The following is a 25556-nucleotide window of genomic DNA, read 5'->3' as shown; positions in this document are numbered from 1 at the left end:
CACAGAGGGCTATGAAACCTCAACCATTCCCACCTGATGTGGGATTCCTCTAAATGCGGCATCTTTGGCTTGGGGACTGCTCATCTGCCTGTGGTCCAAGAAACTTCTTAAATCCTTCTTTTTTTTTAACCCCTCTCACCTTTCACAGGAATGGAATCCTGTCAGAGTCTGACAGCCCTCCCCGAAGACTCCTGCATACTCCTCTTGTAATTTTCATAGACATCTCACCAATAATCCCTGTATAACTTTAATTCCTTCTTGGTTTGTGCCTCTTGGATGATCAGAACTGACACTTCACAGAAAGAGAGAGGAAAGGAGAGAGAGAGAAGGAGCCCTGAAAAACATTGTATTGCTTTAGGAGCGTATGATTTTTATTTACTTGTTATAAATTACTTTTAGAATAGTTTAATTTTTCTGCGGAATATTATGTTTTTGGGGAAGATTAATCTCTTTTTGTTTTTATTTTTTTCTGACCAGTATGGGCTATTCTTCCATAGGGATATATCACACTTTGCTTTTCATTCCCCTTTCCATGAATCCCTAAGCTGTTTCTGATCTTTGCTAACATAAAATATGTTACTCTAAAGATTCTAGGTAGTTTTTTTCTGTGAACAGGTGAAAGAGCTTTTCTGGGCTATTTGGAATGCTGGTTGTATAATTAATTGTACAAATAACTAATTGTAATCCCTATAAACACTACAAACAGCTTTCCCAAATTGTTGCATCAGTTAAAACCCCCACCAGCATGACAGGGGTCCTCTTTGCCCATATCCTTATTATCCTTTGTATTATTTTTCCCCTCAACTTTTGCTACTCTGATAAGTGATTTATCAAACTGCATCTCTCTGAGTATTAGTAAAGCTGAGAATCTATTTGTAAATATATTAGCCATTTGGAATATCTCTTCTGTGAGCTACTTATTCATCCCTTTTATCATTTGTTTTCAACTGGATTTCCTATCCTTTTAGACTTACACTTTCACATTTAAGTTTCTCCTTTTAAATTAGCCTTTTTGAATATGTTAGTGTGTGCCTGTTGTGTGTACCTATGTCAGTTTGAGGTTGCTTGTTGTTACCTGTTTATTAAAGTATAAGCGGCATACAATATATTGCACATATATAAAATGTGTAATTTGACAAGACTAACATATGTATACCCCCATGAAACCACCACCATAATCAATGTGATAAACACATGCAACTCCCTTAAAAGGTTCCTTGTGCCTGTCATTCTTTGCCCCCACCTATTTCTGCCAGTCTTTACTCCTACAGGCAGCAGATGTCCTACTTTGTCATGATAGGTTAGTTTGCACATTCTTGCCTTTTACGTTAATGAATCATACAACACGTACTTTATTTGGTTGGCTTCTCTCTTTCAACATAATTATTTCAAGATTCCTCCAGGATGTAGTATCTACTAATGCTTCATGCCTTCCTATTTCCAAGTAGCATTTCATTCATTTGTATATACCAGAGCTTGTTTTTCCATTCACTTGTTAATGGACACTGAGGTTTTACCAGTTTTTTTTTTTGTTTCTGTTTTTTTTTTTTTTTGCTGTCTCCAACAAAGCTTCTCTGAGCATTTCTGCTTAAGCCCATCTGTGGAATACACTTACATTTATCTTGGGCAAATACCAACGAGTGGAATCGCTGTGTCATGTGATAAGTGTCATGTGATAAGTGTATGTCTAATTTTTCAAGAAACTGACAAACTACCATTTTACATTCCCAAACTGCTTACAGCCCAACACTTCCTATGATTAGCCTCTTAAATTGTAGCCTTTCTAATCAGTATGTGTCTCTTTTTGGTATTAATTTGCATTTCCCCGATGACTAATAATGTTGAGCATAATTCATGTGATTATTGGCTATCTGCATATCTTTTTTGATGAAGTGCCTTTTCAGATTTTTTATCCATCTTTATTGGGTTATTTGTTTTCTTATTATTGAGTTTTGAGAATGCTTTATGTATTCCAGAGACAAATTCTTACTCAGATTCGCAAATATTTTTATCATTTCTTTTTTTATCACTACTAGTTCACATTCCAAGTTTGCTTTATCCTCTCTCTTTTTTAATTCCTTTATATATTTCTCATAATTCCTACCTGAGGGAAATATTATATTGCTTAATGTTGTTAATTTTGTTGAATATAGAGGAGTATGTTTATTCCATTTCTTAGGATAATATTTCATTTAGGGTACATCCCCTAGGTCTACATTTATTTTTTTGTTTTGTTTTAAAGTATATCTCTACATAGGTTTAATTTATTTTATTTTTATGCATTTGTTTTATGCATTTTTAAGAAATTGGGGAATACCTATGCATTGTTGCCACCTGCCTAAAAATTAAGTGGGATGGACATCCATGATTGCTGACTTAGCCAAGAGATCATTTTTTTTTTGCATGTAATCTCAGACATTTGATCAAAAATTATGCTTTGATATGTTATGTAGACATACAGATCAATGAAAAAAAAGTAGAGTTCAGAAGACCCAGTTATATGATTAATCAATTTCAATAAAGATGCCAAGATGATTCAAGGGAAAATAATTTTTTTCACCATAAACTGTTGGAACAGTTAGACAGTCTAAAATTTTTTAAAGGAAAAAAGAAGACAGTCAAATAAAAAGACAAACCTTTGACCTATCTTGCTCTACTCACCACACACAAACATGACCTGGTATTATTAGATAATAGACCAAAATGTAAATCTTACTATTAATGGCATCTAGAAGATAATATGTAGGGCAGAGTTGTTTTTGTTTTGTTTTTTTTTTCAATTTGACAGAAAACAAATATAAAATGTAAAATTTAAAAAGCAGTGTTGAACTTTATCAAAATTAAGAAAAAGATCTTTAAAAGACACTTACAAAATTAAGGCACAAATGAGAGAAAATATTTTCAAAACACATTTGAAAAAGCCCTTTTCAATGACTATATGAAGAATTATATATCTAAATACATTTTTAATGTACAGATTATTTTTATAATATAAATAAACTATATAAGGAATTTACAAAGAACTCCTAAAATTAATGATGAGAAGAAAAACAACTCAACAACAAATAGACAAAAAGAATGAACAAATGCTTCACCCCAAGAAAGAGATGGCAAATAAGCCCATGGAAAAAGTTCAACATAAGTAGTCATTAGGGAAATGCAAATTAAATTCACAATGAGATTTCATGCACATTTACTAGAAAGGCTGGGATTAAAAAATAAAATGAAACAGGCAATACAAAGTGTTGGCAAGGATGTGACACAATTGGAACTCTCACATGCTGCTGGAGGAATGCAAAATGTGTTCGACAATAAAAAAGAAACAACTACTGACATATCCTACGACACGAAAGAAGTCCAAAAACCTAGGGAATGAAGCCAGAACTCAAAAAAACAAAACAAAACAAGACCCCAACAGACTAAATGTTTCCATTTATTTGATATTTTGGAAAATGCAAAGGATAGGAACAGATACCAGCTCATCACTTGCCAGGGACTGGGAGTGACGTGAAGGATGCTGACTACAAGGGGGATGGGGTAAGCTTGGGAGGTAGTGGAAAGACTTTCTGTCTTAATTATGTGGGTGATTATATATCTGATTTCATTCCTCAAACCTGATGGAACTGTACAGAAAAAAAAAAAAAAAGATGAGTTTTACTGATTTAAATACACTCAGTAAGCCTGAATTAACAAAAATGTATGTTTTGACAGTTGCCCCAGAATCATGTTCTTCCTCACCTGTTAGTGTATCTTCATATTATTAAGTCATATTTTTACTTGTGCACCTGTTTATTGGTCAGTCTCCCTACTAGAATGCAAGCTTCTCAGGGACACTCCTTTTGTTTATTATGCTATAACCGGTGTGTAGAGTAGCGCATGACACCCAGGAGGTGCTCCTGTGTTGTGTTTGGTTCAATGAATTAGCACTTTGGATTTAAATTTTCTCTGTTCAATTGTTTGTTTGTTTGTTTGTTTTTTTAACAACAACTACAAAAATGGTGTGGTTTTTGTTTGTTTTTGTTGTTGTTGTTTTTGTTTGTTTGTTTGTTTGTTTTTGCTTCCAACATTCAACTCCAGAATCAAAAGAAAAAGAAATAAATAAAATTAGTTAATTTTCCAGGATGGGGTGGGGATCTCTTCTTTAGCCTCGCCCTTTCCGTCACACTTCATCTGTGGTCAAATACATTCTAAATGTGTATCTTTCCAGTAAGACATACCTTCTAGGCCCTCATGCGAACTCTGACTTTTAGAGAAGCCAGCAGTTTTAGAGACCTGAGAAATGTTTTCAAGATTCCATTTTCTCATTTGAATAATGTGCCTGTTATTACCTACTCTTTAGGCTTGTGTTAAGGATTCAATAAAATAGATATATAATGAGCCAAATTCAATGATTGGCCAGGAAGTATTATTCAATACATCTCTTTTTTAAAAAAATATTCAGTATATATTCTCCACTTTCAAAACTGGTTCTTATGGAATAATAATAATGATAATAATGCCATTAAATATTAGGAGAGGAAATTCAATATGCTTTCTGTGCTTTGCTAAACACAAAGTCTGATGTTATCTTTTCTGGTATAATCAGATATTAAGAACAATTTCCCATAATCAATTCATTGATATTTTTCCTATATTATTCTTATACCTTTATTCTTGTATTATTAATGATTCCTTTTTATAAATATATTCTGCTTCCAGCTAACCGCCTCCACCCCTTATTCATGTTCTACGCTCCTAAAGGGCAAGAACCCTGCATTATATTTCTATGCATCTTGACCTTAATATTGTGCATATCGTAGGTTCTCCATAAACGTGTTGACTTGTTAACTGAGCTGTGGGAAAGAGCTCAGTTATACATTCGGAAATTGATGATCACAAGAGGATGATATTAAAAAACAAACAAAAACACTCTCACTACTTTCAGAGTTTACTTCAAAATTTGTCTGGATTAATTCATTTTTAAGATCACTTAGTAAGCATATCCAGAAAGTTTCTTCTTTAGTCAATATAATGTGTAAGTCCCCTTGACACTGTGAACAATTATTCATGCAGTGCAGACAGGTCGGCCTGTTGTTGGAAAGGGCAGCTAGCTCATTTTTCTTGCTTGCTTAGTCTAATGCTACTTTGGGCTCAGAGAATGAGAAATGGTCTTTTACAAAGAATGGAGCACTGTATATCCCCCGAAGCTCTACCATTGAAAAGTCCAAAGATGAAAGGAAAAAAAATGGAAATAATTTTATCATCTTTCCTTCGTTTTCACTGTCCTCAGCTCTGTCTTTTTTGTTTTTGTTGTTTGTTTGTTTTTAAAGTTACCCTGAATCGGATTATAAAATACTAAATTTCCAGAAGGCAGAACCTGAAAATTATGGTTGAACTTTATTTTCAAGATAAAATATTTTTCAAAATTCTAGACTTACGTGTGTGATCAGTAATTAATTATCTCTGCATTGCTTCTATGAGTCCTACTATGCTAGGAATAACTTGCTTTAGCCATTATCCTTGTCTTCAAATGTGAGGTGAGGGTTTAAAAAGATGAGCATACAATATATCTCAGCCGAGCACCTGGCAAGTAGCATTATTCAGTAAATACCTGTCCTTACTGTTCACACCTGTTCCCTGCTTTGTCTCTTAGATGTCCTTCCTCAAATTCATAGACAATCAGTACTCAAGTCATGTAATTATGCAGTCTACTTTTATGTCTACCCATCTGAGAAGCTGAATATACAAAAAGGATAAAGACAGACGATATTTGACAACAAAACTCTGACTGACATCTTTGCATTAACCTCTCCAGATAGCCAAACAACAACTTCTGTAGCTACCAGCCCAAGAAGCCGTCTGAAACCTTGTAGCAATCAGCCAAGAAAGTTAAGGACTTGCCAACTTCCCTAATGTTTGCCCCAGGTTCCAACTCAGGACTAAGGAGAGAAAGCCAAATATGCTCTTCGATCCTATCACATGGGATGCTCCTTCTTGCTAGCCTTCCTCCAACTCCCTCTGCCAACAACTTCTAATTAAAGCATACCTGAAGCTTTCCATGTTTGCTTTTTTTTTTCCACTATAAAGATTTCTCATTTCTTGTATATCTTTGTATGTCTACCAAATGTTAGTGATAATGGCTGAATCTCTTGCTACAACAAACTGAATAGATTTTCTTTGTTTACATTTGGGTGGTCTTCATTTATTTCCACATACTCTTCATTTGAACTTTGTCATAATTTTTTATTTGTTTAATTTAATTTTATTTTTTAATTATTTAAATTCCAGTTAGTTACCATACATGTAATATTAGTTGCTGGTGTACAAAATAGTCCGCATGTTTATACATTACACAATGCTCACCACAAATGTGGCTAGATCTGCCCCAAATGTCGTTATCACGATATCATTGACTATATTCCTTATGCTGTGCCTTTTATTACCATGACTTATTCATTCCAATAATTGGAAGCCTGTACTTCTCACTCCCCTTCACCCATTTTGTCCATCCTCCCACCCTTCCCTTCTGGCAACCATCAGTTTACCAGTATTTTGAGACTTTCTGCTTTTTGCTTCTTTATTCATTTGTATTTTAGGTTCAGCATATGAGGGAAATCACATATTTGTCTTTCTAAGTCTGACTTATTTAACTTAGCATAATTCTCTCTAGGTCTCCATGTGTCAAAAATGACATGATCTCACCCTTTGTTTTGGCTGTGTAATATTCCATTATGTGTTTGTCTGTGTATTGAATCTCCTGTATCCATTCATCTATTGATGGACACTTGGGTTGCTATTGTAAATAATGTTACAGTAAACACAAGGGTGCATATATCTTTTTGAATTTGAACTTTGAATGTTATGGTAACCTCTTACTGTTTTCTTTTTTTATATATAATTTTTGTTTCATTAGCCACCATACAGTACATCCCCAGTTTTTGATGCAATGTTCCATGATTCATTATTTGTGTATAACACCCAGTGCACCCTGCAATATGTGCCCTCCTTAATACCCATCACCAGCCTATCCCATTCCCCCACCCCCCTCCCCTCTGAAGCCCTCAGTTTGTTTCCCAGAGTCCACAGTCTCTCATGGTTCATTCCCCCTTCTGTTTACCCCCCCCTTCATTCTTCCCTTCCTTCTCTTACCGATCTTCCTATTTCTTATGTTCCATAAATGATATGGAACTTGTTCTTCTTGAGTCTTACATCATCCTGTCCTTGAAGCAAATGACAGTTTGATATTTCAGCACTTAATGCAATTGTGTCAGTATCTATTTAAATGTTTCCCAATATTCCCAAGTTCCTAAAAAGCAAATACAGAATGTTTCATCTGACCATAAGACTCCATGATTTAGTGTCAGCTTAGTTTCATTTTTTACCATTTCCATTTCCAACAACACTGAACTATTTAAAATTTCATGTTTATGCTAAGATGAGCCAGTGTCTCCACTCCTTTTCAATTGCTAAATGTTTTGCTTCAAATGATTTCTCTTGATTTTCCACTAAACATACTAACTCATTCTTTCATTCTCAGATCAATTATCACCTTTAATAATCTTAAGTATTCTCCAAGTACATTTAAACCCCATGTATAGTCTAGTTATCATCATTATAGAAAATGCCACATAATGTTGTAGTGGCTGTTTAGATACTTGCTTTTTTTCTAGATTTCAAGATTGTTAAAAGATATTTCCTTTACTCTTGACTTTTGTATTCCCAAGCTAGGACACTTGGTAGGTGCTCTAAAAATGTTAGTTTGAAAATGTTATTTGGTTAATTCAGGTATTCAGTATTCAGTGTTCAATAGAACCAACTACTCTTTCCTTTTGCTTATTTCCAAATGAGTTTAGATTTATCTTTATATGGAGCACACAAATGGAAAGGGACAAAGAACGCATCATCTAAGTTTGCTACACATTTTGACCACAACCAAATTTTCTAATATCCTGATAGGTATCATGAAAGACTAAGGAAGATGAGTCATAGTTCTACATCTTTTAACATATAACTTCCTACGGTTCCTAAAATAGTATAAGGAGTGTTACTGGTTTATTTGTTTTTTTGCAATGAACCTAACCACATTCTTTTGGTAAGATCTTTTGATCATATTGTAGATTTATTCCAAAACTGTTTTCACAGGGGAATGCCTTGCACTTCATTATGCTGAATTTAAAAGCAGTTAGCATGTTATGACAAAGTACTCCAAAACTGTTTGAGCACAAGTGTCATTAAAATTTGCAAACGGAATGCTGAGCCTTTAGAGATATGGATGAACCATCTCTTCAGATTTCAAGAAGGTTCTGTCCCCCTAATAAAAAGGCAAAATGTGCAAATAATTTTTAAAAAAACCTCTGTGCATGTTTGCTCTTTCAAAACACATATTGGCTTTTCACTCAAACAAAATAATGTAGAAAAGAACTTAAATAGACTTGTTGATTTATAAATATGTATTAAATATCTAGGACAATCTATCTGGCAGGTAGAAGGATATTATAGTTTGAGGCTTGAAATAAAGGTTTTCAGTTAAAACATAGAAATTGGTTTGTCCAGGTGGAGAGGTATATTTGAAACATTTGATGTGGTCACCTGAAGACAGTGTAGAGATGGTGTGGGGGTCATAAGCGGTTGGTCAGTTGCTTTAGGCACGGTGGTCAGTGAAGGGTTTTTGAAGAAATGGTGTTTGAATAGAGATCTGCATGACAAGGAGCCTACTTCATGTACATTTAAGGGAAACATACCAAGCAAAAGGAGTAGTTAATGCAAAAGTCTATTAAAGGATGAACCCAGCAGTTTCAAGGACTGATATGACTGGAGGAGATGAATAGGATTTCCACCTGAGGTCAGAGAGGCAACAGACTCAGATTGCAAAGGACTTCACAAGCCATGCTACATATTTATATTTAATTTAATTTCAATAGATCACTTTAGGGGGATTTTAAGCAGAGAAGTAGAAATATTTGATTGACCTTCATTTTATTATTATTACTATTTTAATGATCAAACTGGCTGCAGCTAGGTTGCTAATGAACAGTAGGGGAAGATAAGTTCCTCCCAGAGACTCATTATTCAGAAGATGTGTTGTCCAGAGCAGGGCTGATAGCAGTGGAAAATGTAGTAAACAGTGATATTTGCAATATCTGTTACATACTTAACTAAATGTTGGAGAAACAAAAATGAAACAGATAGCCATATCTGTACCTATACACGTATAGGCTATTGGAAATTAATAGTGTGATGACTGCTGTAATTAAAGGAATGTAATTTTAAAGTTGTGTTTGAGAGCTAGACTGTTAAAGATTTAAATCCACATCCTGCCATTTATTAAAAATGAGATCTCATATTAAATAACGTTTGTTTCTCTGAGACATTTTTTTAGTTTAAAAAAATATACAAGATTAAGTATTTTTAAGGTGTCAACTTGGTGTTGAGATAAGAAAATACCAGTCAAAATCACAAGAAGCTATATTTTAGATACTAAAAAACTTACTCTAAAGTTTATATGAAGACCCCAAAGACCTTGAATAGACAACACAGTAAGAAGAAGGAGTAGGAAAGAATGGAGAAGAGGAAGATAAGGAAGAATAGGAGGAGGAAGTGGAGTGGAGGATGACGAAAGGAGAAAAAAGGAAGATGAGAGGGGGCTCACATTACCTAATTTCAAGGCTTACTCTAGAGCCAACAGTAATGAAGACACAATGGTATTGGTGAAAGAATAGACACATAGCTCAATGGAATAGAATCGAGAACCCAGAAATAGACACACAAATATAATAGAGTTTGACAAAGGATCAAAGACAATTCAATGGAGAATTGAAAATTGTTTTAACAAATGGTGTGGGAATAATTAGAAGTCCATATGAAAAATATATGAATAGGTAGATAAGCCAACATAAACGTAGACCTGGCACTTATCACAAAAAAGTAATTGAAAATGGATGACAAATCTAAAAATAGAACATTAAATATAAAATGTCCAGAAGATAACATGGAAAATATGTGACTTTGGAATTGATGAGGAGCTTTTATATAGAACACCAAAATCATAAACTATGAAAGAAAAAAATGATGAGTCCTAATTTATTAAAATGCAAAACTCCTCTTCTGCAAAAGACACTGTAAAGAGAATGAAGAAACAAGCTACATATTAGGAGAAAATATGTGAAAAACACATATTTGAAAAATGACTTCCGTCCAAGTTATGCATGGAACTATTAATACTGCACAAAAAGAAAACAATTTGAAACTGACTGAGCAAAAATTATGAATCAACATCTTAACAAAGAAGATATACCAATATAAAATAAGCATATAAAAAGAGGATTGGCATCATCTGTTATTAAGGAATTTCAAATTAAACAACAGTGAGATAACGCTACACACTTATTAGAAAGGCTGAGATCCAAAACATCACAAGATCCAATTGCAGTAAAAATACAGACCAACAAGGACTTTTCATGGATTGCTAGTGAGAATGCAAAATGCTACTCCTACTTTGGAAAACAGTTTATCAGTTTCTCATAAACAATAACCATAGTCTTGCCATACACACGAGCAATCACACACTCCCAAGTATTTACCCAGTGGATCTGAAAACCTCTGTCCACCCAAAAATCTACACAGAAATGTTTACAGCAGCTTTATTCATTATTGAAAAAAGAGTAACTTAAGATGAGATGTCCTTCAATAGGTGCATAGGTAAACAAACTGTGAAACACCCATGCAGTAGAGTATTGTTTAGCAAAAAAAGAAAGAAACTATCAAGCTGTGAAAAGACATGGATGAATCTTAAATGCATAGTACTAAATGACAGAAGTCAGTCTAAAAGCTGCATGCTGAATGAGTCCAACTATATGACATTCTGAGAAAGGTAGCACTATGATGACAGTGTAGTAGCCTTCTGTGGCTACCATAATAAATTACCACAAACTTTGTTGCTTAAAATGACAGAAATTTGTTCTCTCAATTTTGGAGGCCAGAAGTCTGAAATCAAGATTTTAGCAGGGCTGCACTTCTTCCACTGGCAGAATGGAACAATCCATTCTTTGCATCTTCCAACGTTTGGATGCATCTGGCTTCCAGCATCAGTTCCAGATATCCCTTGATTGGTAAACACATCACCCCACTCTTTGCCTCAGTGATCACATTGCTTCTTCTTCTCTGTGCGTCTTCCTGCTGTTTGTTTTGTATAAGGACACTTGTCATTGGATTTGGTGCCCACTTGTGTCATTCAGGATAATCTCGTAATCTTTAAATCCTTAAATTAATTGCATCTGCTAAACCCCATTTTGCAAATATGGCAGCGTTCAACCCACTACTGATGGTAATGTTGCCAGTGGCTCAGGGAGGTGTGGAGGAGTGGGTGACTAAAGCATGGGCAAATTTTTAGAGCTGTAAAACTATTTTATGATACTTGCAGTGGTAGATACAAAACACTACGTATGTGTCAAAAATCCATAAAACTTAATACCACAAAGAGTGAAACTTAATATATGCAAATTAAAAAGAATCATTTTGGAGTTCAGAGAATTCTTGGATGGAATGTAAAATGTGACAAATTAATTGAACTTTATTACAAATTCAGGAAACAATTCATTAAAGGGGGTGGAGAAAATAATGCTGACCTAAGTAACTTTGAAAACAAGTGTAGTCTGTAAAACTAAAGGCATGTGGAACTGTACATAGCAGTGCACTCCAGTTCATAAAGTTGTTTCACATGGAGATATGGGTTAACAATGTGTATACTGGAGTTAAACAATTATGTAAATGGGTTGTGAACTGCAAGAGACAAGCTCCTCACTGTTGGTGTGGGACATTATAGATGAGCAAGGGGAAGAGGTTCAACTGAATCATGTGACAATAGATTAGAGTTGGAGATACCAGTTTGAATTCAACTGTGCTTAATATAGGTACAGATGGTTACATACAGAAATATTTATAGTTATGACTATACATGCTTGTTAGTACATACACATATATTTTCTTGCTGTGTTAGCTGAGAGGACATGGAAACCTTGGCATTCTGGTAGGAATGAGCAAACCTAGTACTTAGATTTTGATTTCTAAATCTATTCTTTAATAGTATGAATTGGGGTTCATTGGAGAAATGGCTGATTCTAGGACTGGGGTAGGAAATATATAAGGTGATCCTGGAGCAAATGTTTTCTTTTCGGTTAGTTTGCCATTTTGGTTTTTCTGTTTGTTTGTTTGTTTTGGGTTTTTTTTTTTTTTTGCCTGTTTGTTTAGCACCAAAAAATAAGGAAGTGCTAAACAAACAAACAAGCAAAAAAGAAAACAAAGTGGCAAAACTAACCAAAAACAAAACAAAACAATGATGGGAATATGTTTAAGTGATAGAGGAATCAACTGAAAGAGTTCCTAAAGTCCAAATCTGAGACAATGTGAACAAATACATAAAGTTCTATTGTAGTGTAATCCAAAGTGTAAAATAAATATCTTACATTAAAATAAATGCATGATTGAATAAATTAGTATATGGAGGAGAATAGGCAAATCTCCCATGTAGAATTCCAAATTTATGTAGCTACTCCATTATCAAAGAGGTGGTCATAATTCTCCATTCTTGGTGAGGGGAGTACATAGTGACTTCCTTCCAAAGTATAATATGCCCTTTCCAAAAAGTAAAGTATAGGAAAAATAATAAACACATGGTAGAGAAATCTGACAAACATCTCAGCAGTCAGGTGATAATGGTTCATATCAACAGTGACAAGTCATGTTGATGGTATGTATCCTGGATATGATGGGATGAAAATGGCACTTTACCTCTGTGGTGTTCCTCTCCAAAACACATCATCCTACTCTAATCATGAGAAAAACTTAAGATGAATGTCAGTTGGGGGACATTCTGCAAAATACCTGACCAGTCCTCTTCCCAACTGTCAAGGTCATCAAACACAAGGAAAGTCCCAGAAATCGTCACAGCTAAGAGCAGGCTAAAGAGACATGAGCCTACGTGAAATGTGATATCCTGGATGTGATCCTGGAACTGAAAAAGTTCATTAGGTAAGTACTGGGGAATAGGAATAGAGCATGGACTTTTCTTAATGATAATATATCAGTATTAATTTATTAATTGCAACAAATATACATACTAGCATAAGATGTTGGTAATAGTGGAAACCGGATGTGGGGTATATGAGAATTTTCTGTTCTGTCTTCATAATATTTCTTAAAATCTAAATGTAAACAAACAGAAACAAAAACACTAACTGTGAAAGATTGTTATCTCACTGCATGGATGTATACATCACTTTTTGCATTGAATAACTGAAACTCTCAAGAATATGGCAATATTTAACATTTCACAAATGTATTAGTCTATCACTATTGCCAATACTGTCCCTTTTTACTGTTACTATTATCTTTTGAAATCTAACTTGTTTTTCAAGGTCTAATAAAAGGCTTTTACTTTAAAGCTTTTATAGCTCCCACAAAAATGTCTTTTCTCCCTCTGCATTATTAGGACACTCTGCTTATAAGTCCACATTGTACTTGGGATGTGCATTTTTCTGTCTCTGAGATAGTGTGACTTTCTGAGATGCTGTGTTTCTTAGAATCAGCATAACACAGTAGTTACAAAATGGATACTCAGTCAAAAGAATCTGGTTTTCAATCATTAGCTACTCCATTTCATTTTCCAGTAGCATGATCTTGGGCATTATTGAACCCCTCCATGTCTCAGGTTTCTTATCTATAAAATGGGCCTAATAGTACCTACTGATAAGAATTTTGTGAGGAATAAATGAGTATCATATATATATATATATATATATATATATATATATATATGAAGAAAAGTCCTGGTATATGGAATAAACAATGTAGGAACTTTCTATTATTTTTATTTTTTATTTTTATTTATCATATATTTGTTATTGTTATTTAAATCTATGTTGCTGTTGCCTAGCCATAGCAAGGGCTCACTAGGCAGCTGTTACTTTTCTACTTAAGTTTAGTAAATGTGGTGGTGGACAGCAATGAATGCAGCCAATTCATTGCTCTCCATAAAGCTGTGATGGGACTTTACAAAATAAGTTTAACGAGTTGGAAACTCCAAATCTCATCTGTAGAGTAGGTTTCTTCCCACTGCGCTAAAGCTGAAAGACTCCAATAAATAATTTCTCCCTGGGCATAGACGATGGGAGAACGATAGAGGGCATTTTATAAACTCGGAAGATTTCTATTATTTCAAGAAACAGTATTTTTGTAAACTTGACAAAATGTCTTTTACGCAAAGAAAAAGCAGTTGCCTTTAGTAAGGCAAACTGTTAATAAGCTCAGAGACCCTATAAACTGGAAATATGAGACATAGGTATGGTATTTTATACGTCAGATGCATGATAAGTTGCTTACATCAGAGCACCTAAAACGCACTTAAATTTCTGTTCCCTAGACCAAAGAAATTAATGAATGCAAGTAGTATCTGTAAAACACCCAGAATATGAAGTGTAACAGGCAGATGATCATACTTATCATAATCATAATAGATTATGTTTGCATTTTCTAAAAATTCTGGAAATAGTGTCCCAGATGAATCTATTTTTTCAAGCTTAAAAATAATTAACTTGCCCTGTCTTTTAATGACCCTCTTTAGAAAGACCAGCAAGTATAAAGCAGTTAATATAAACAACATATTATAAAAAGGACTTGAATCCCAACAAAATAAGCGGCAGTGATAACAGCAAATCAGGCCATTGTACCAAGTATAGATTTTATACAACAAACACACATGTTTTAAATGTGACACAGATAGGGAGGCAGAGGCAGAGATGGACACAGAACAGCTAGCTGGTAGTGGATATAAGGGGAAAAAATAACTTTTATGATGAAGATTCAAGTTTCATGTTTATAGTTACTGTAACCTCCCCTCTTTCATAATTATCAAATTGGACTGCTCCTAATAGGCACGTGCATACTCTCACATGCACAAACACAGACTTTTATACCCATAAAGAAATTTTCATAACCTTTCCCCTCCCTAGAGCAAAGGAATACTTTCACTATTTCACTATTACTTTGCCATGTCATTTTCAAGTGTCCCATTGCTCATCTAAATGTGCATTTAAACATACAATAAGTAAATTTACAAATACAAGTACCTCTACAGGAAAGTTGGTAGAATTACTAGACCTATTTGTTGGATGTGAAAATCCTTCAAAAAGGATGTATTATTATAATCAGTTAATTTTCCTTAAACACTAGGAACAATGAGTCATTTTAAACTTGGGTGTATTTCTTATATTTTGGTGATCATGACCACTCTGAAAAATTGATGAAGACATGAGTCCTCTCTCTGGGTATATGAGTACATACACATACCCTCTCATACACACACACACTGTATATGTAAGCCTTCAGCATGTTTATGGATCACCTGAAGCTGTTTAGGGGCCCAAAGACTCAAAATAAGAACTCTTTTCTATAATGTTTCAACTGCCTGAAACTTCTAGGTCAGTGGAATATGGATGATATGCAAAGTGATTCATCCTGGATTCAAATATTCCCCACCTTGACCCTAAGCTTCAAACACTGTATTCAAAGGGCAATATTCAAATGCAAAGTTTTATTGCAGGATCATAGCTTGATCAATAATTTTTCAGCCTCCAAATTCACTAACATTTTGTGAGGAGTGTTCTGTTTCTCTTGACTGCTATCCATTCTTGGGCACTAAAAAAGTCACACAGGGCAGTTACCTTCAACATCTTCAGAAACACAAGGAGTGGGTTCCTTACAAGCTATCTGTCTTTTTGAAAATACAGTGTATTTAAGAGTTATTTCTTGTGACTGACTCAACTGCTGTCCTTTTGTTTCATCAGCATTTTTTTCTCTCTGAAGTTACATGTGATAGTCTGGAGACTGTCATGTTGACTTTTGTCATGTGTAACATGGAACTCAGTAGAAACCACTTAAAGATTTACAAAGCATTTTTAGAGCACTTTATCCTCTGATTAGATTTGCATGCATTCACATTCTGATTGTCCCAAATGTAATTAGGTTTTTCTGTTTACCAATTATCTAGGAAGATTTGCCAAATGCATCTTGACAGTGTTCCGACAGGAACTTGCAGCAGTTACAAATTATTCGCAATAAGTTCATTTACACCATAGTGTAATTCTATGCTACATGAAGAATTAACACTATTTATTCATGAGATAGTAGAAACACTCTAAGGGATTTCTGTCAAAGAGAATTGGGTCATTATTTGTTGGAATGAACAAGTCATTAGGAAATACAACACATAAATCTCAACCAAGAAAAAAATTCTTCCTTTCTTATTTCATCTCTGTAACTTTCAACGTAAGATATTTTTTATCAATGCAAAGCCAAGAATGAGAAAAACGTTTCTTAAAAATTCACAGCAGTAGTGAAAAAAATTATGCTACTGTTTCAGAAAGTCTGTATACAGAGCTTTAAAAGGTGGTGTAAAGATATGTAATATTTAAATGAAATCATGAAACCATATGGCAAACTCATTATCATCTTCACTTCCTATTCGATATAGCACGTGCTGACAAACAATTAGTTTAAAATTAAGCAAAAGCTCCTTGCTGTTTGATGGTTACCATGTTTCTTCGTAGAAAATACATTTTAGGCTTAAAATGTAGTGTACTTATAATAATTGAATAGTAGACACTTATTTTATGTCACAAACTATATGATTAAACGGAATGAGTGACAGCAAAATTTGGTACCCGTATTAGGAGATATGATGAAAGAGTGAAATGTGAATTGCCAGTAAACTTATTAAAATGTTCGAATGCATCAGGAACCAACAAAATGCAAATTACTTCAACAAAGAAATGCCCTTTTCACCTATGAATTTGGAAAAGGTCAAAATAATGATTAAATGATTGATAATTATTACCTACCTATCTATAGATCTATTTAACTCTTTATCTGTCTTAATACAGGATTTGAGAAAGCCTAAAGGAAGTAAAACTTACAGAACAGTAACACACATATGTACTTTCTCACACACACACACACACCAGGAAATATATAAGATATCAACCAAATAGAGAAGCTAGTTTTTAAGTAAAACTATTCTGTAGTTTTCTAGATAAATATAAATATACTTTGTTATTAGTGCCCCTCTCTCACTCTAAAAAGCACTTGTGTATGCGTGACTCATATGATTATCCAAGAAAGAGTCTTCAATAATTTTAATGTGAAAATGACTCACTGAGAGGCTAAGATGAACAGAGGGATCAAGCATCTCCAGGGGCTAGGTTTGAATGTGTTGTATCAAGGGATAGGTCATTAGGTAAAGCTTCCATGGTTTATTTGGAACCCCTAAGAACAATAACCCAAGAGGATAGTCAAACTTGAAAAAAGTATAGCCCTTGGGGAGATAGTCTTTGAGACACTAGTCTGCTGTCTTCCCAGTGTTGGCTACAATAAATTTCTTTTTTGTTTCACCACAAAAAAAAAAAAGTACAGGCCTCACAAACAGTGAAGTATATATTCAAAACATCAAAACATTTAATTAATATAATCAGTATTGCTAGTGCCTCTAGCCACCTGCAAGAAGCTAACAAAATCTTCAAAGAAGAATCCCAAGCCTAGCATAATTTTTAATTTTTTTCACACATAATGTATGACATACAATTTAAAAGGCATATGATGGACATTATTTGTAATGAAAATCTAAAAGTAACAACTTCCACAATGAAGCCATAAAAATATCAGAGACCTCAACATAAATCATAATAATAAATTCAAATTAAAAAAAAAGAAAAATTATGCCATCAGAGAATGGGAAGCTATATAGCAAATGGAAATTCTAAAATTGAAAACTATATTAATTAATATTAAGAAATTAATGGAGGGGTTTGGCAGTAAATTAGATACAATTAAATAGAAAATTAGAAGAGCAGGGGTGCCTGACTGGCTCAGTTAGTTGAACACCCAGCTCTTGCTTTTGGCTCAGGTCATGATATCTAAAATAAATAAACAAATCTGAGAGAGAAAGAAAGAAAGAAAGAAAGAAAGAAAGAAAGAAAGAAAGAAAGAAAGAAAGAAGAAAGGAAGGAAGAAAGGAAGAAAGAAAGAAAGAAAGAAAGAAAGAAAGAAAGAAAGAAAGAGGAAGAAAGAAAGAAAGAAAGAAAGAAGAAAGGAAGGAAGAAAGAAAGGAAGAAAGAAAGAAAGAAAGAAAGAAAGAAAGAAAGAAAGAAAGAAAGAAAGAAAGAAAGAAAATTAGGGGCACCTGGGTACTCAGTCAGTTGAGCACCTACCTTCAGTTCAGGTTATGGTTCTGGAGTCCCAGGGCCAAGCCCCATGGTGGGCTTCTCACTCAGCAGGGAGTTTGCTTCTCCCTCTGCCCCTCACTCTGCTTGTGCTCTCTCTCTGTCATTCTCTCTTTATTTAATAAATAAATAAAATTTAAAAAAAAAAAGAAAATTAGAAGAGCAGAAGACATTTGACAAGAAAACAGGCAGAAATATGCTATTAAATAGGACAATATAAAGGAAAAAGGATTCACAATGTATGAGATAAGCAGCCATTTTAGGAAAATATTAACAAAAGAAGAAAACTAAGAAAATATAAGGAAAATAATAATATGGATAACACCAGAAATTAATAAAATAGAAAACAAAAACAGTAAACAGCATAAATTAGGCCAATTTTCTTTTCAAAATGCTAACACAATTCATAGACGCCAAGCAAATTTTATGAACTTAAAGGAGAGAATGAGAGTGAGAGCAAAAGCAAGCAAGAGGGAGGAAAGTGGAAGTGGAAAAAAAACAAAAGAAAGTGGAAGTGAGAGAGGGAGACAGAGAGGGGCAGAGACAGAAAGATACAGATGGAGTAAGACAGAGCAAGAGAGGAAGGCACAAATGACCAATGTTGGGATTAAATAAAAGAGAGACCAAGCACAGATAGTGAAATAATTTTATGTCAATGAAGTTAAAAATTAAAATGAATTAAGTATCTGGAAATTTTTAGACAAATGTAGTTTATCAGTTATATGTAGAATAATGTATGCTGCCAAACTGGAAACAGTATCTGGAAATGCAGCTTACAAAAACTGACACTAGAAGAATTTGAAAATCTTAATACTCTCATTACTAGTAAAGGAAGTGAAACTGTAATTAAAGTCCTTCTACCAATAAAACTCCAAGTCCATAGGGTTTTATCATAGAATTCTAATAATTGAAAACCACCCCCTATAGAACCATCTATAATATAGAAAACCATCCCCAATAGAACAATTGTGTAGTCAATTATAAAATTAACCACCAAAATATATAAAATATTGAAGGAGACAGAGTGACAAGGATAATTCATTAATATATATAAATATACACATTACACACTCTATCAACTTTATTATTAAGAACATGTTTCAAATTGAGCATCTGTGAACATAGAGACTTTGAGCACATTGAATCGTTAGGATCATAAATGCAAAGTAGAAGAGATAACAGCCTGGACAGCTGAAGAGTCTTCACTGGCATGGGGCTCTCTACAAAGCTAGCCACTTAGGGGGTAATTCAGTAACTGCTTTGGGAACAGTCCCCTAAAATGGGATGTGTATTTCCTCCAAAATCAATGAGGAAGCCTCTTAGTGATTGAGAGCACAAGTTTACAGCATCTTTGGTCACTCCCTTAGAAGAAAGAAACTGGCATGTTCCAGATCTTTAGCCATTCAGAAAATTCTCTCACAATTTCCTATAATCTCATTCTTAAAATATACTATCATTATGGGCACCTGGGTTAAGCATCTGATTTGGGCTCCGGTCATGATCTCAGGGTTGTGAGATGGAGCCTTATGTAGGGCTCTGCACTCAAAGAGGAGTCTGTCTGAGATTCTCTCTTCCTCTGCCCTTCCTCTCTCTCCTCTGCCCTCTCTCTCTAATAAATAAAAAAAAAATTAAAAAATATGTATAGTATCATTATGTCGTGATTTATTTTGTTGACCAGCTAAATGTTGAAATTCCTTGATGTCTGAATTGTGTTAAAGAATTTGGTTTGTCACATGGCATTGCACAGTTTGTGGACTGCACAAAGGCACTGAGCTAAGGGAAGGAGGGCAGAGTGAAATAGCGTCCAATCTCACCTCACTCAGCCCTGCGCTCTGGAATTGGGCTGCATCTGCCCATAGGAAGACTCAAAAAAATATGTCTTTTATCAAATTTCTCCGTCTCCCCTCAGAGAGCATATTTTTCTAACTGTACTTCCCAATGTGAAATTTTTCTTAATTTGTCCACACAAAGAGCCTTTTTCTTTCTTTAATTGAGAGAAAAAGAAATAGTGCTTTAAACAGTGGTAGTAGCCCTAGATAGAGGGTGAGTAATCCTGAAGCAAGTGATACAGTTTTACTGCTGGGCTTGCTGGGTGAAAGCAACCTTCTTGTGCTTTTTTTATCTTATTGCAATGGAGAAAAAGTATTTGTCAGGTCAATAGCTGCTTGCCAGCTAAATTGATTTGTTCCTATAATAAGGCCATATCTGGAAGAACCGCTGCCTTGGAATGATGGTATGATTAAACTTAAGATATTCCACTGTGTTTCTCCAGGAGACATTTATCTTTTGCATCAGCCAAGATAAAAACTTAAATGGGAATGTGATAAGCACCACCATTCCTGATTCTTTAAAGTTTTGATGTTGACTCTAATATCTGAAGTTCCCCCAGGATTTGGTTTTGCTTTTGATTTTAATTGTATTTTTCACCCATAATAGTCCTTACTTGGTGTGTCAGTGAGCTATTGTGGTAATTCTGCCAGGTCCTAAGGATACACGTTCAGTTTACACATTCTGTTTTACCAATCCTGTCATGAGGAAGATTAGGTCAGATCTCCTTTCATCATCTCGAACTTGGTTTCCCAATTATTAGTATTAGCCAAAGGATGGTGTCCAACAGTATTTCCTTCCTGTAGGCAAGGTTACCCAGTTGAGTTGCTGTAGGTCTCTTTAAGGAAGGTAAGGAGGAAATCAGGAGCACATAATCCTCCTGCTATTGAAATATTCCTTCTCAAGGATTTTTTCTCAAGGAAATTTTAGCTAAAGGCAAATGAAGATATCTAGGTACAAGAAAACTTTAGAGAATATATGTTTTTGACATTAAATATCCCATGCAAAAAAAAAAAAAAAGAAAAAGAATTCTCCAGGCAGACAGGATATATTACAATTTGGAAGTCTGTGTCTTAAAAAAGGATGATGAACATAGGAATGTTACCCAACTGGGGAAATATTAACACTCATTATTTTTTTCTTTACATTATATATATATATATATATATATATACTATATATATATAGTATATATTATAATTATTTATATATATTTATTATATATATATTTTAAACAAAAAAGAGGGCATTTTCGTCTATAATTTATAAGGTACATGCATATAATATCTATAATGACAGGATAAAGCAAACCTATGGCCATGGGCCAAATCCAGCCTACAGTTTGTAAATGTATAGCCTTCAAGCTCTAAATTGCCTTTTTGTTTTTTGTTTTTGTTTTTTTTTTGTTTTTTTGTTTTTTACATTTTAAAAGTTTGTAAAAACAAAATAAAATAAAACAAAAGCAGAATATGCAATGGAAACCATTGGCAGCCTGCAGTCTAGAATATTTGCAGTCTAAGTAATTACATTAAAAGATTTCTGACTTTTTTATGACTGATATTCCATTGTGTGTGTGTGTATAGACATATACACACCACATCTTCTTTATCTATTCTTCAGTTGATAGACCATTGGGCCGGTTCCATAATTTAGCTATTATAGATAATACTTCTGTAAAAATTGGTGTGCACATATCCGTTTGAATGCATTGTATTCTTTGGGTAAATACCTAATAGTGTAATAGCTGGATCATACAGTAGCTCTATTTTTAACTTTTTGAGGAACCTCCATATTGTTTTCTAGAGTGGCTGCCCCAGTCTGCATTCCCACCAACAGTGCAAGAGGGTTGCCTTTCTCTACACCCTTGCCAATACCTGTTGTTTTTTGTTTTGTTGGTTTTAGCCATTCTGACATGTATGACATGATATCTCATTTGCAATGACATGGATGGAGGCATAGATTATTATGCGAAGCAAAATATCAGTCAGGGAAAGACAAATACTGTATGATTTCACTCATGTGGAATTTAAGAAGCAAAACAAACGAGCAAAGGGGGGGGAAGAGAGAGAGAGGTAAACCAAAAAACAGGCTCTTAAATATAGAAAACAAACTGATGGTTAGCAGAGGGGAGGTGGGTCGGGGGATGGGTTAGATAGGTGATGGGGATTAAGGAGTGCACTTATCGGGAACGCTTGATGTTGTATTGAAGTGTTGAATCACTATATTGTACACCTGAAACTAATATTATACTGTATTTTAAGTAACTGGAATTTAAATAAAGACCTAAATGGGGCACCTGGGTGGCTCAGTCAGTTAAGTATTAGACTCTTGATTTTGGCTCAGGTCATGATCTCAGGGTTGTGGGATCGAGCCCTGTGTTGGACTCCATGCTGGGCATGGAATCTGCTTAAAATTTTCTCTCTCTCCCTCTCTGCCCCTCCCCTCTCTCTCTAAAATAAACAAACAAACAGAGTACTTTAAAAAATGAAATGGGAGTGGGAGACATAGGTTTCCAGTTATAGAATTAGTAAGTCACAGAAATAAAAGGTGCAGCATAGGAAATATAGTTAATGGTATTGTAATAGCATTGTATGGTGACGAATGGTAGCTACATGTGGTGAGCATAGCATAACATACAAAGATGTTGAATCATTATGCTTTACCCCTGAAACTAATATAACATTGTGTGTCAGCTCTACTAAAATAAAAAATAAAGTAAATAAAATAAAAATCCATTTGAAAAATGGAAAAAGAATTCTGACTTTGGCATACAGCTTGTGTGTGGCAGTGGTAATTTATTAGACTTACATGTTGTATAGATTTCAACATTTTAAATCAAGTGTTACATTAACCCTAGTTTGACTGCAAAGTGAAGCATGCTTATTGCAATCTCTAGAGCAATTACTTAAAAATACAGGAGATTAAAAAATACATGGGCTAAAATATCAAAAGATAATTTAATATGGGTGATATACATAATTTAAAATAGAATTCCAAATAAAATATTTAAATAATCCAAAGGAAAATAGAAAAGGAGAAATTAAAAGAGACTGACAGAGACAAAATGGTAAAATTATAGACCTACATCTAACCATGTAAATAATTACATTAAATATTAATGGGCTATCTTCCTGATCTTGGGGTAGGCAACAGTTGTTAGGTATAACACTAATACCATAAGCCACGTTTGAAAAATACATTAACAGGACTTCAAGATTAAAAATTGTTTCACTGAAATTATACCACCAAGAAAGTGAAATATAATCCAAAGAATGGGAGAAAATATTTATAAATCATGAATCTCTTAAGTTGCTTCCATTCAGAATATAAGGAACTCTTATTACTCAATAATAAAAAGACAAAAGTTATTCAGTTTCAAAAAATAAGCAAGTCATTTGAGTAGATATTTCTCCAGAGAGGATAAATAAGTGGCCATAAGCTTATAAAATGATGCTCAATATCATTAATTATCAAGGAAATGCAAATCAAAACTATAATACCAGTTTATGCTCACTAAGATGGATATAAGAAAAGACAGACAATAACAAGTATTGTTAATGATACAGAGAAATCGAAACCTTCACATACTGCTCATAGGGATGTAAAACAAAAATCAATTGCATTTAAAAAAATCAATTGCATTTTATATACTGGTAGCAAGTAGTTAAAATTTAGGGGTGCCTGGGTAACTCAGTTGGGCATCTTACTCTTGATCTCAGCTCAGGTCTTGATCTCAGGGTTATGAGTTCAAGCCCCATGTTGGGTTCCACACTGGACTTGGAGCTGATTTAAAAAACAAAAATATTAAAAATTAAAATAAATAAAATTTAAAGATCAGTTTTATTTATAATAACATCAAAAGACTTAAGATATTTAGGAACAACTTTAAGAAAAGATGAAGAAAACCTCAAAAATAAAACATAGCTGAGATAAATTTAACAATATATAAGTAGAAATATATACCATTTTCATTAACTAGAAAATTTGATATTATTAAGATATCCAGTCTATCCATTTTGCTTTATATATTCAGTGTCATCCTAAAGAACCCCAAATTTTTCTTTAAATTTGATGGGATGATTAAAATATATATTGAACTGCAAAGGAATTAGAATATACAAGGCAATTTTGAAAGAAGTAAAGCAGTTGGAGGCCTTACATCCCTTCATTTCAGAATTAACAGTAAAGCTACATAATCAAGATTATAAGATTTAACCATAAATATTAGAGAAAGGAGGGAGGAAGAAGGAGAGGGATCAGTGTAACACAATAAAAAGTCTAGTAATAGGCACATAATTATCATTTCATTTTCAACAAAAGCACCAAGGTAACCCAATGGATTAAATTTTTTTTCAAGAAATAATGCAAGAATAGTTTAATATCCATCATGGACAAAATGGAAAAATTAAAACTATGAAGAAATGCAGAAGAATATAGTTGTAAATTGCAGTGAGCCAAGTGTTTCTTATGTAAGTCCCAGAAATCAGTAACTATGAAAGCAAAAGTATATGCATTAGAATGTATATATATGTGACTATATGTGAGTATATATTATAAATCACAGAAGACTGATACACAGAATAATATCCTCCTACAAATAAATAATTAAAAGAAAAATGACTTATTAAAAAGAGGCAAAGTATTTAATAGATACTTTGCAAAAGAAGATATTCTGTAAGTCATTAAGGAAATGGAAATTAAATTCAGAAACCAGCAAATAGATTGAAATAATGGAAAAGATTGACAATAAAATGCATCTGAAGGTGTGGAACAACTGTAATTCCATTTATTGTTTGTGGAAATGTAAAATAATACAATCACTTCATAAACATTATGGCAGCGTCTTAGTTTCTTCTAAAACTGAACATACACTTAGCATATGTCACAGAAATTTCACTTCTAGGTATCCACTCATAAAAAATGAAACAAATATTTACACAAAAGCTTGTTCTATACTAATATTCATGAAAATTTCATTTAGAAGTGTCACAAAAAGAAAACAGTTTCCATCAATAACATAATAGATAAACAAACCGGGGTATGTTCATGCAATGAAATGCTGCTCAGCAACAAAAGGAAACAAACTACCGTTTCACACAAAAGCAAGAATCAATATCAAAAGCATCTGTTGTGTAAAAACAATGCAAGAGAACATACCACATGATTTTACTTATATGGAGTCTTCACTAGACACAATCGATTAATGGTTAGGAAGGATCAAAAGAGAGATTGTAGGATCAGATTTAACTGGGAAAATGCATGGAGTCAATGTAATATCCTTTATGTTGATATGCATCTGGGTTTCACAGATATTAGCATTTGTCAGAACTCAGCAATGTACGCTTAATATTTATGTATTTCATTGTATGCAAAATTTGCATCAAAAGAAGAAATTCTGTAAGAAATATTGGAATTTACCTAATGGATTACCTATTATAATTTTTTAGGTGGAAGTATACTGATGCCAGCAAATTAGTTTGA

This window comes from Ailuropoda melanoleuca, chromosome 13 (genome assembly GCF_002007445.2).
Source record: "Ailuropoda melanoleuca isolate Jingjing chromosome 13, ASM200744v2, whole genome shotgun sequence".
Classification (NCBI taxonomy): domain Eukaryota; kingdom Metazoa; phylum Chordata; class Mammalia; order Carnivora; family Ursidae; genus Ailuropoda; species Ailuropoda melanoleuca.
Note: the sequence above shows the minus strand (reverse complement) of the source record.